Source organism: Humulus lupulus, chromosome 2, assembly GCF_963169125.1.
Source record: "Humulus lupulus chromosome 2, drHumLupu1.1, whole genome shotgun sequence".
Classification (NCBI taxonomy): domain Eukaryota; kingdom Viridiplantae; phylum Streptophyta; class Magnoliopsida; order Rosales; family Cannabaceae; genus Humulus; species Humulus lupulus.
The window spans coordinates 263,626,130-263,638,507 of record NC_084794.1 but is presented as its reverse complement, the minus strand read 5'-3'; the positions used below and the strand labels follow the sequence as shown (position 1 = coordinate 263,638,507).

Sequence of the window (12,378 nt, the reverse complement as noted above, 5' to 3'; positions counted from 1 at the left end):
ATTGATATGGTATCCAATTCCATCATTCCAGCCACCTTCTTTGGTTGTCCCCTTTCAATTGGCCATTGATAATTATTCATCGCCATCTTTTCTAATAGCTCATACGCCTCATTAGCACTCTTACTCATAAAAGTACCTCCCACCGCAGCATCTATAATTGTCCTAGTTGTTCCATTCAACCCATTGTAAAAATTATGTACCAACATCCACTTTTCTATACCATGATGTGGACACTTCCTTAACAATTCCTTAAATCACTCCCAAGAATCATACAGTGACTCCCCTTCCATCTGATAAAAATTATTGATCTCCCCCCTTAGCTTTGCAGCCTTTGCTGGAGAAAAGAACTTGGCAAGGAACTTCTGAGCTAACTCCTCCCATGTAGTAATAGAATTTTCCTATAAGGATATCAACCAACTCTTCGCCCTATCCCTTAGTGAAAATGGGAATAGCCTTAATCTTATAGCATCATCGCTCACCCAATTCATCTTGAACGTAACACATAACTCCAGAAAATTAGCTATGTGTAAATTAGGGCCCTCCGTTGGCATACCTCCAATCTGGACAGTTGATTGGACCATTTGAAGGATTGCTGGCTTAATCTCAAAATTGTTTGCAGCAATGGTTGGAGGTCTATTGCATGAATGCACTCCTGCAACAGTAGGAAGTACATAATCTCTCAATGTTCTTAGTCCTTGCTCCCTTGGAACCTCTGCAGCCCCTTGACCATTATTAGCACTGTTTCCCAAATTGTCAGCCATGGTAAACTCCAATCTCCTCTTTGTTTTCCGGTTCTGTCTGCACGTTCTTTCAATTTCCAAATCGATTGGTATAATCTCCTTTTGTCTAATGCTTCGCATATACCAACAATTCCTGAAACACAATAGAACCTTGATCCAAATAAATGTTAAATAGAAATAAAAAAAAATTAAAATAACCAAATTAGAACAAATAACAATTAACTGTGATATTGGAATTTAAGTCCCCCGCAACGGCGCCAAAAACTTGATATGTGTAAATTAGCACACAAGTATATGTGGTCGAATCAAGTAATATATGATAAGTAGAGTGTTGATCCCACGAAGACTGATTTCCAAATACCACTAATTGTTCTTTAACTTTTTTATTTGGTGAATTAAAATTATGATGAAAAGAATAAAATTAAAGTGAATACTCTAACTTATGAACATAATTTAAATAACTGGAAACAAAACATTAATCCCTAGATAAAAGAAATTAGTTTATAGATAACATGATGAAATTAAAATTCAAATAATTGTTCATAAAAATTAACCTAATGAATTTAGATGAACAAAAAAAAAACTAATTACAACAGCCTCTTCTAATCTAGGGTTTATAAAACTAAGACTCCTTCTCAAAATCGCAGAATAATGCCCCTTAAATAGTTTTCCAAGACTCCAAAGTGAAAAGACTGTTTTGTCCTTCAAAAAGTGGCTAAAAATTATAAAATCGCATCGATAGCGCTGTAGCACTATTGACAGTGTCAAAATGCCTCAAAATTTGGTGCACTAGCGCTGTAGCGCTTGTTTTGTAGCGCTGTAGCGCTTGTTTTGTAGCGCTGTAGCGCTATTGACAGATTAAGCACTTCAAATTTTCCCTTTTCTAGCGCTACTTACAAAATCATTTCTCGAATATTTTGCTCCCAAAAGACACGATTTTCTCCAAAATAACTCCATTTTCTTCTACTTTCACTTCATTCCACTCTTTTCACCATCTTAGCGTGAAAAACCTGAAACATGAATAAACGAGCATAATTCTGCAATAACATAGCCCTAAACTAATGAAAACCTTCCTAAAAACTAGACCATAAACATGCCTAAAACTTGTTTATCACTTGGATAGGAAGTTCGTTCAAATTACAAAAAAATAGCAAGGACACTTGATAGGCATCAAGAGGTATGTTTTCTATTTACTTGCTTATGATTAATGTATGTATATTAATGGATCTGTATATTTAAAGGTAGTTTAAATATGTTACAAATTTTTTGTTGTACACTAGGCCAACCCACCACCATTATGCTGCGTATTAAGAAACTCATTCCTAACAATCGTTGTATATCTCTATTGACTTTATATTCATATCTTTGGCCAGTCTCAAACCTACAAGCAGTGCTTCATACTCGACCTCATTGTTGGAGGCAGTAAAGTTTAATCTTATTACACAGTTAAAACGATGCCCTTTGTGGGTAATTAAAATCAACTCTGCCCCCGAGTTGTGCTCATTAGATGACCCGTCTACGAACAGTCTCCAGGTGGAAGTTTGTTCTTGATCTCCGAGTTTTATAATCAGCTCATTGGTTGGGAGTCCGGTGAATTCAGCTACGAAGTGTGCTAAGGCTTGACCCTTTTATGGCTGCTCGAGATGCATAGGAAATTTTGAACTACCCTAGCTCAACTGCCTATTTTAGTAGTCGACCAGTAGCATCTGGTTTTTGCAAGACTTGTCGTAGCGCCTAGTCGGTAGAAACAACTATGGGATGAGCCTAAAAGTAGGTTTGTAGTTTTCTTGATGCTAGTATTAAGCAGTAAGTCAATTTCTCTAGTCAGATATCGTAATTATGCTCCCACTAGCCTTTTACTTATGTAGTATATCGCCTTTTGAATGTTGTCTTCCTCCCTGATTAAAACAACATTGGCAACATACTTTGTTATGACTAAGTAGATGTAAAATGTGTCTCCTTCGACCGACTTGGAAACAATGGGTGGTCGCAACATATGGGCTTTAAGTGCCTGAAAATCCTATTCGCACTCTTCTGTCCACTCGAACTTTTGTTTCCTCTGAGTAGATTAAAAAATGGGATGCACTTATATGTAGAATTAGATATGAATCTACTCAGAGTCGTGATTCTCCTTGTCAAGCTTTGTACATATAACGCCCTACTACCCAGGGACCGTTACGGTGTGCATATTAAACAGTGCTAAACTCGCTAATCGAGTCATTTGGCCATAATCGTGTAACTAAGTATGATTAACGGTTTAGGATTAAATATTTTGGTTAAGATACAATGTTTCACTAAAACATTTACCATATACATTGGAATCCCAAAAATATAATTTAAAGGTTAATTACAACAAAAGAATTACAACCAGCCGACCTAAGCAGCAAAATAGGTTTAACCCTAGTTCCTTTTTAAACCCTCAGCCGCGTCGGTCGAGCAGCCGCATATGTACACATCGTCACCTAAGCTCTCCAACTCAAGGATGGTACAACTGTCTTTTTCCTTTACCTACACCACATAGCACCCGTGAGCCGAAGCTCAACAAGAAAACTCAATATGCTCAAGAACAGTAATAACATGTTACAAAATCATAATAGGCATGCCTAGTAGTAATAACCCTACACATGCATGCAGGCAGGTACAAATAAATGATTGTGCTAATCAGATGAGTGACTATGGAGTCACAAACTTGGGATTTTCACCCTAATAAGATGAGTGACTATGGAGTCACAAACTTGGGCTTTGCACCCTAGTCAGATGAGTGACTATGGAGTCACAAACTTGGGCTTTGTACCATAATTAGATGAGTGACTATGGACTCACAAACTTGGTTTTTTTACCCTAATCAGATGAGTGACTATGGAGTCACAAACTTGGGTTTTGCACCCTAATCAGATGAGTGAATATCACTTTATGATTTTGGTAATCATACTGGGGCTTGTAGCCCTAACCAGATGATTGATTAACACTTTATGATTTTGATAATCATACTGGGGCTTGTAGCCCTAATCAGATAAGTGACTAATGAGTGAGTCACGAACTTGGGCTCAATACCCATAGCCATGTGACATTGCAGCCACCTGAGCCTTCTTGGCCCTAACTCTAAGTAACTAGCCATTAGACTAGACAAGCACTTTTAGTTTTCATCGAACTTGAGATCGGTCAAGCATTAATTCTCATAATGATTCATTCAATGCTTATGTTTATTAGATCTAATCTTTTCAGCTTGCGTTAAACACGCTAATACCATTCTTGACTCATACGTCAATTCCATACGACTGGTGCTCAGTACTACTGCCAAACTTGACTAATGAGTCACAACTGCATAGTCAATACTAACACCATTACCGATTCTGACTATGGAGTCAGTTCCACTCACAAGTAAGCAATGCATCCAGGCATATATCATATGTCAAATATCCAAACGTAGGGCATTCAACATGCTTACTTAATAGTCACTAGCATAATTATGATCATGCACATTTACAGTGACTCAAGCTCTGATCAATCTCATATTCAACATTCATGTCATGCCCTAATAACATGTATCTTATGCATCACATACTGGGTGTAGTTTTCTTACCCTTGGTCCAAGCACAGGTTACCAATAAACAAGCCACAAGCACGATCCTGATTCCAAGTCCCTAGCGATAACCTAGTCACAACCATAAACGGTGTTTCAATGAGTTCAAGTTCCAAAACTCAAATCTCGAGACCAATCTCGCGCTCTCGGTACCTCCAATTCCACCAACCAAGGTGGTGGAATCATCCCTTGAGCCCTCGGGTCAAAACCCCAAAAAGTACCAAAAAAAACCCCATTCTAAAGACTGAGTAGCTCTACAGTGCTACCTTTGGGTGCTACAACGCTACAGACAGACCCAACTACCCCAAAATAGAGCTCCTAGCGCTGTAGCTCTACCAACCTAGCGCTACAGCGCCCAAACTAGATTTCCTGGGTTTCAGATTCGTGTTCTTCGAGCTTCAAAGCTCCAAATCCGACCCCAACCTATCCAAATCTCAAAATTAAAGTTCCCAAACATCCTAATCTCCCAAAACCAATAAAACCCAAGCTTCAATTCATCCAAAAACTCATCAAAACATAAAATCCAATTCAAGCTTAAAAACTTTAAAAACTTAGAATTTAAAATTTGAATTACCTCCGATTATGTCTTTCCTTGCTAAATCCTCCAGCTAATAAGCTTTTAATCTTCCCTAGAATCACTATGCCTCAATCCCCGCTTGAATCCGAGTCCTAGAACTCAAGTTTCCTTCGAAAATGTGATCGGGTGACGAAAAGAGAACGGGAGGAAGAGAGAACGTACTGAACGCTCTTTTATAATTCTTACAGGTTACTTCAAGCTTAAGTAGCCTCAAGCAAATCATAATGCTCGGGGTCCCAAAAATGCCTCGGGGGGTAAAATAGTCAAAACTCCCAGAATTTTCCCCTGATCTTACTAACTCCCAATTTATCATCAAATATTTATTCTCATTACCCAACATCCTGGTAATGTACTAAATACCCATTGACTCACTCCAAATCAAGTATAAATCCTGTTGTGATTTTCCCACTAGCTTACCTCCTAGGATCGTCTCGTGCTGAGTAACCCTAGCATAACAAAAAAATAATAATGAAACACCACACACATGCCACATACATGCCAAATATGCTTGAAATGGCCAAAATATGAAAATCCCCCAATTAATCAGATTTAGGTTCACATGCATATAATCATTTAATTGCATAATAAATCAATTATGGCCCTCCCGGCCTCCTAATCAAGGCCCTAAGCCTTATTATTAAATTTGGGTCATTACAACTATCCCCTCCTTATAGAAATTTTGTCCTCAAAATTTTATCTGAACAGCCCAGAATATAAATTCTGCATAATTGATTCCAGTTCCCAGGTCGCTACCTCGACCTCACTGTTTCTGTATAATACCTTAACCCAAGGTATAGTTTTATCTCTTAGAACCTTGTTCTTTCTGTTAAAATCAAAACTGACTATTCCTTACAAGGTAACTTAGCCTTAATCTCCAGATTCTCATAACACATGAGTATCTTCTAACCCATGTCTTCAACATGGAAATATAAAATTCATTGTATACAGCTGACAGTGCCAAAGATAAGGCCAATCCATAGGCAACCTGACCGATCCTATCCAAGATTCAAAAGGTCCTTTCTAATCTTGAGCTCAACTTGCCCTTAAAATTCCTCACCTCTTTCCATGGTGATACTCTAAGGAAGATACAGTCTTCCACTTGGAATTCCATGTTCCTGCATTTCAAATCAACATAACTTTTCCATTTACTCTGAGAAGTGAACATCCAAGCTCTAACCTTTTCAATAACCTCTATGGTCCCCTGAACTACCTCAGGAACCAGTTATAATATCTCACCCATCTCATAAGGTGCCCCTCCAATAACTGGATAACTCTCTTTCTGATTTATCATCAGTCTAAGGATAATAAATTGTATTAAATTCAACTGTATACCCATCATCTTCTACAACCTTTTCCAAAACTTGGAAGTAATAATAAAGTCTTCATCTAATAAGATAGACCTCAAATTCCATGAAGGCGTACTACCTTTCTCACATAGAGCTCTATATACTGATCAACTGTGTTACTTATCCTTACTGATAAAAGTGAATTCACTTTAAATACTGATCCATGATGACCCAAACCAACTCATGCTGACCCACTATCCTAGGCAGCTCCATCGCAAAACCTATCACAATGTTTCCTTATTTCCACTATGGAATACTCAAAGGCTACAATAGCCTACTGATTTGTGATACTCTGTCTTGGCCTGCTAACAGGTTAATAACTTTGCCACATATTCTGTCATGTCCTTCTCCATCCCAGGCCACCAATATAAGGCTTTCAGACTCTAATACATCTCCCATGATGCCTCAATGAAGATAAAAGAAAGGCAGTATAAGATTCATCCAGAATCTCCTGTTTAATCCCAGTGTCCATTGAATCCCAAGTCTGATCCTTATACCACAATAAACTCATACCAGACACTGTATAGTACTTCGCTAATCCAGCTAAGACTTTCCCCTCACTTCTCCCATCTATGGGTCACTTAATTGTCTTTTCTTTGATCCTTCCTGAAATAATAATCTCAAGTATAAAGCTGGCCACCTGGCCCACCTGTAACTCTACTCTAGTTTTGGTCATATCCTTCAAATAACATGATACATAGGCAATCACTTTTCCCTATCACTGAGGTGTCATAAAAACCTACTAACTGGTTCTGATCTGTAAGAAGACTCAGAAATCTTTCCCCAAAATACATATAATATCCTGCCCGTCCAAGGAAACTCCTGCCCATAAAGCGTTCCTTGACCTTGGCAAATCTCTGTAGAGAATATACCACAATATCGTTGATCAAGATGATCACAAATTCAATTCAGATAATCTTTGAATACTCTGTTCATTTAATCCATCAAAACAACTCAGCACTCTCAGTGCCCTTATCTAATATAAAAGGCAATCATTTGCATATCCTTCATCTTGATCTTTAGCTGGTACTAACCAGGTCAAAGATCCACCTTGGAGAATACCATCTTACTCAATAACTGAGCCTTTAGTTCTTACAGCTTTGCTGAAGCCGTTCAATATAGTGCCCTATACCTGATTCCTTCTCTGGCACCAATCTAATCACCATTCTATCTCTTTATGTAAATGTAAACTTGACAAATCCCCTGGAAATCCAAGAAACTCATAGACTAATCCAGTCTGTCCTAGTCCCATTGGCACGACATTAGTGGTATCCACCACACTTGCTAAGAGTTCTATGCACCCCCCTGCAGTAGATCTCTAGCTCTAAATACAGATGTCATAGGCATACAAAATCCATGCATAGTGCCAACTACCACCAGGGTTTTCCACTCTCAAACCTAAGATTTATTATCCTTTCCTTGCAATCTAGCATTGCCCCACACTTGGTTAACCAATCCATATCTAGGATCATACTGAAGTCAGCCATAATCAACTTTATCAAAACAACTGATAAGTCATTTCCACCATAATCTACCTCGTCTCTTAAAATCACCAGTAAAGTATCACATTCTCATCACAACATAACCATGCAATCTGCATAACAACTCTATACCTCGCTATATGCAACAATCAAAGAACAACATGGCACCAAAACCAATCAGCACAATACAAAAATCAAAACTAGAAAGCTGACCTGCCAACCCTGAGGAACCAGCCTTAGTCTCAGTCTCAGTCTCAGTCTCTGACTGCATCGGAGCAAACACTCGAGCTGGAGTCGAGTTGTCCACCCCCTTTTGCTCATCCTTCCTTCGCCTTGGGCAATTCTTCTTATGGTGCCCAACCATTCCACAAAAGAAACATACCCTTGCTAGAAATTATCCTAAATGACGCCTCTTACACCAAGTGCATTTTGGGTAGACTTTCCAATCCTTGTTCTTGATTAATCTAATAAATGGAGGTGTTACTGTCTGAGCTTCGTGGTCTCCAGCATTCTTCTACTCAATCTGATTTCATGTGCTCTCAACAGCAAGAGCCTTCTCTACCACCTGAGCATAGGTAGAGATTTCATGCATTGGGGCTACTCTAATGCCCTGAATATACTAGGATTCAATCCCTGGATAAACCTTTCCCTCTGAGCTACATCTGTGGGTACCATATCAAAAGCAATCTTGGCCAACCCATAGAATCTGTTAACATACTCGGTTACTATTGCATTTCCCTGGACGAGGTTTAGAAACTCATTCATTTTAGCAGTCTTGACTGCATCACAGTAATATCTTTCATTGAACAACTGTCTAAATTCTTTCCAGCCCATCACAGCTGTATCTCGTGCATGGGATACTACTTCCCACCATGTCTGGGCATCATTCCGCAATACATATGTAGCAAAGATCACCCTATTGTGACCTACCACCCCCATACTATCGAGGATGGAACTAATCGTGTCCATCCATTGCTCAGCTCTGAATGGATCTAGGCCTCCCTCAAAGACTAGAGGGTAATACTCTTGGAATCTTCCACAAAGAAATTCCCACCTACTCTCAACCCTAGGCTGAGCCAAAACTGGTGCCACTCCTGGCATAACAATGGAAGAGGTGTTCTGTAACGCCCTACTTCCTTAGAGCCGTTACTAAGTGAGTTTAAAACGTGCTTTTAACTCGCTAATCGAGGTTTTAAGATAAACGTGTAATTAAATCATAAACAGAGACATAAACTTTGAAAATAATTCCATTTACTGAAATTCATAAGACAATTAACATTTGGGATCCCAAAATAATGTTTATAAATATTTACAACTCAAAATATATTTAAAGTAGACTAAACGAAAAAAATAGGATTCTTTACAAACAACTTCCAAAAAAAATACCCCTGGCCGTGGCAGCCAGGCAGACCAGGCACGTACACGTCACGTCACGCTCTCCATACTCATGGTCGGTTGACTTTCTCCTTGCTCTTACCTGCACCACAGAGCACCCGTGAGCCGAAGCCCAGCAAAAAAACTCCACATAAACAGATAACATACGCATATGAACCATTTAGCATATAACCAATTTTTCCATAACCTAAACACATACGGCCATGCCGTCTCAGGCGCTTTACCAGGCCCTGAGTTACAGTCTACACCGTAAGGATACCCCAAGTATCCTTTAGGGTCTTACCCTAGAAACTCGCACTCCGCATGCTAAACGTTGCTCCCAGACCCTTGCCGTTCTCGGCCTTCACCGTTCTCGGCCTTCGCCGTTCTCGGCCTTCGCCGTTCCCGGCCCTAGCCGATCATTCACATATACGCATACACAGCTTAATTTAAACATAACTTAAACATATTCTAACATATTCAATGGGCTACACCCAACACATAATCATATAGGGTCGTGCCCTGCAACACAACTATGGGGCCTTGCCCTACTCTATGGGTACAGCAGTTTTCTTACCTGTGTCCCGAGCTTCTTGAGCACTGAACCCTTGAGCATTGTCCTCTAGTCCAAGCCTCTCCGAGAACCTATTCACAACACACAAATAGCATCCCCATTACTAACCAATTCAAAAGCGTCTCTTGGAACCAAACCCGAGCCCTTGGGACCTCCCGGAACCCCACACAAAGTGGCGAAAGCGTCCCCCGAGCCCCCTAGGCAAAAGCCTAAAAACCAAAATTTTCCCCTGCCCAGAAATGGCCTAGTGCCGCGGTGCCACCCTATGAGGGCCGCGGCGCCCAGAAAGGCCCCCGTCCACTGATGCGGCCTAGCGTCGCGGTGCAGAAGAACAGGGCCACGACAACCCTTTGCAAACCTAAAAATCTGGGTTTTTCCAAATGTTTTCCCTGAGCCAAAACACTCCCAAATCACTACCAAGGCTTACCCAAGTCCCAAATTCAATTCAAAACCCCAAATAAACCATCTAACAACTCAAAAACATCAACAACAAGCTCAAACACACAATTAAGCCTACAATTCATAAATTGGTTCAAAATTCTCAAAACTTAAAGCAGCCCTTGCAAAGTTTAAACCAGCCTTCAGAATTCTTAAACTAAACCAGAAATAACTTTCCAATATGCATGAAATTCATAAGATGGAATTCGACCTTGAGCCACCACCAAATCCACTTTCAAGATTAACACCCTTTGATTCTCTAGCTGAATTCCACAATTACTAAGCCAAAACCAGCTTTCAATATTCAACCTAATCTCCAAAATCAAACTTGCAAGAAGCTAAAAATTCAGAGATGATGCCTTACCTCTGGACCAATCTTGGCCTAAGCTTGACTCTAGCTGCCCCAAACTTAGCTTTCAACTCCCTACTTGATCTCAAGAAACTAGTCCTTCCTCCCCTTTCCTTTTGCTTCTTAGCATTTTCCTTCACTTTCAGCAAGAGCTGAACTTATCTAATTGTAGAAAACGTGAGTAACTTTCCAGCCAGCTATAGTTATCTAAATTCCAGCCAAAAGACCCATTTACCCTTCCATTTAACCCTTATTCTAACTAGTCCTCAAGGGTAACTTAGACCTTTCCTATCCTATTACAAATATACCATTTTCTCATTTAGGGTAACTATCCTCAATGGTTACCTATGGTTACCCAAGTTACCAAAATATCACTAACCATTACTTACAATTTCCCAAACTCAAGTTATAATATTCCCAAAATACCCCTTGGCTCCTCCCGAGCTGGGTATTTAATCCCGTTATGACTTTAAGCGGAATGGCTCTCTAGGACCGTCTTGGAAATTTGCATCACAAATAAATCACAATTATATCAACAATATCACATATATTACATTTATGCCCTCAACGGGCTAAAATTACCAATTTTCCCCTAACAACCAAATGGGGCCCACATGCATATTTATTTCACCTAAACATGCATTCTAACCATATATTCATTAAATTCACATAAATTAATATAGTATAACAATTATTGCCCTCCAGGCACACTAATCAAGGCTCCAAGCCTTATTAGCAAATTTGGGTCGCTACATGTTCCCTGACAGATTCTGCTGCTGTTTCAAACACCTAATCTCCTCATCTTGCCTCTGCAATCTTAATTGTAAATCTGTAAACATTTGTTGGAAATTCTGAGGGGAAGATGAAGAACTCAAACCCTAGCTGTAATTCCCAGCCTCTGTATAATCATCACTAGTTCTCATTATCTGCCTTGGATACATACCTGCTAATTGAATCTTCAGTCAATAACTTGACCCATTAAACATGATGAGCATACCAAAAGCTTTCCCCACGGGAACAATCATACCACACTACATTGACAAACCACTACAGTGCTAAAAACATGCCCATAGCATTTGTTCATTAATTCATAACCCCTGCTCTTCCAACATACACACCATGCTTCCAACTCCAGCATGAAAATATCACATTTATATATATTCATAGAGCATGTAATCATATAATCACATTAATAGTCAAGAGCCAGGATTTATCAGAATCTCATGCTCCTTAGTACAATATGCAGGTAAAGAATTTACATTTTATTTAAGCAGTTAAGCACATAACTACATAAATAGTTACCATACCCTAAGTGAAGTTATCTTTAGTGACGAGTGTACATGCCCAGCTTGTCTACATGAACCCTTAACCTTGGCTCGCTCTGATACCAAGTTGTAACGCCCTACTACCCAGGGACCGTTAAGGTGTGCATTTTAAACAGTGCTAAACTCGTTAATCGAGTCATTTGGCCATAACCGTGTAACTAAGTATGATTAACGGCTTAGGATTAAAAAATTTGGTTAAGATACAACATTTCACTAAAACGTTTACAATATACATTGGGATCCCAAAAATATAATTTAAAGATTAATTACAACAAAAGATTTCAACCAGCCGAACTAAGCGGCAAAATAGGGTTTAACCCTAGTTCCTCTTTAAACTCTCAGTCGTGGCGGTCGAGCAGCTGTATATGTACACATCGTCACCTAAGCTCTCCAACTCAAGGATGGTCCAACTTTCTTTTGCCTTTACCTGCACCACATAGCACCCGTGAGTCGAAGCTCAACAAGAAAAATCAATACGCTCATGAACAGTAATAACATGTTAATAAATCATAATAGGCATGCCTAGCAGTAATAACCCTACTCATGCATGCTGGCAGGTATAAATAAATGATTGCGCTAATCAGATGAGTG

At 39.4% G+C, this 12,378-nt stretch overlaps 1 non-coding gene across 1 annotated transcript; it reads left to right on the top strand.

Moving 5' to 3' along the window:
• Positions 1-216: 216 nt before the first annotated feature.
• Positions 217-323, top strand: LOC133820046 (small nucleolar RNA R71). The gene has a single exon (XR_009886480.1). It is a non-coding gene; the product is annotated as a small nucleolar RNA R71 (small nucleolar RNA).
• Positions 324-12,378: the final 12,055 nt, after the last annotated feature.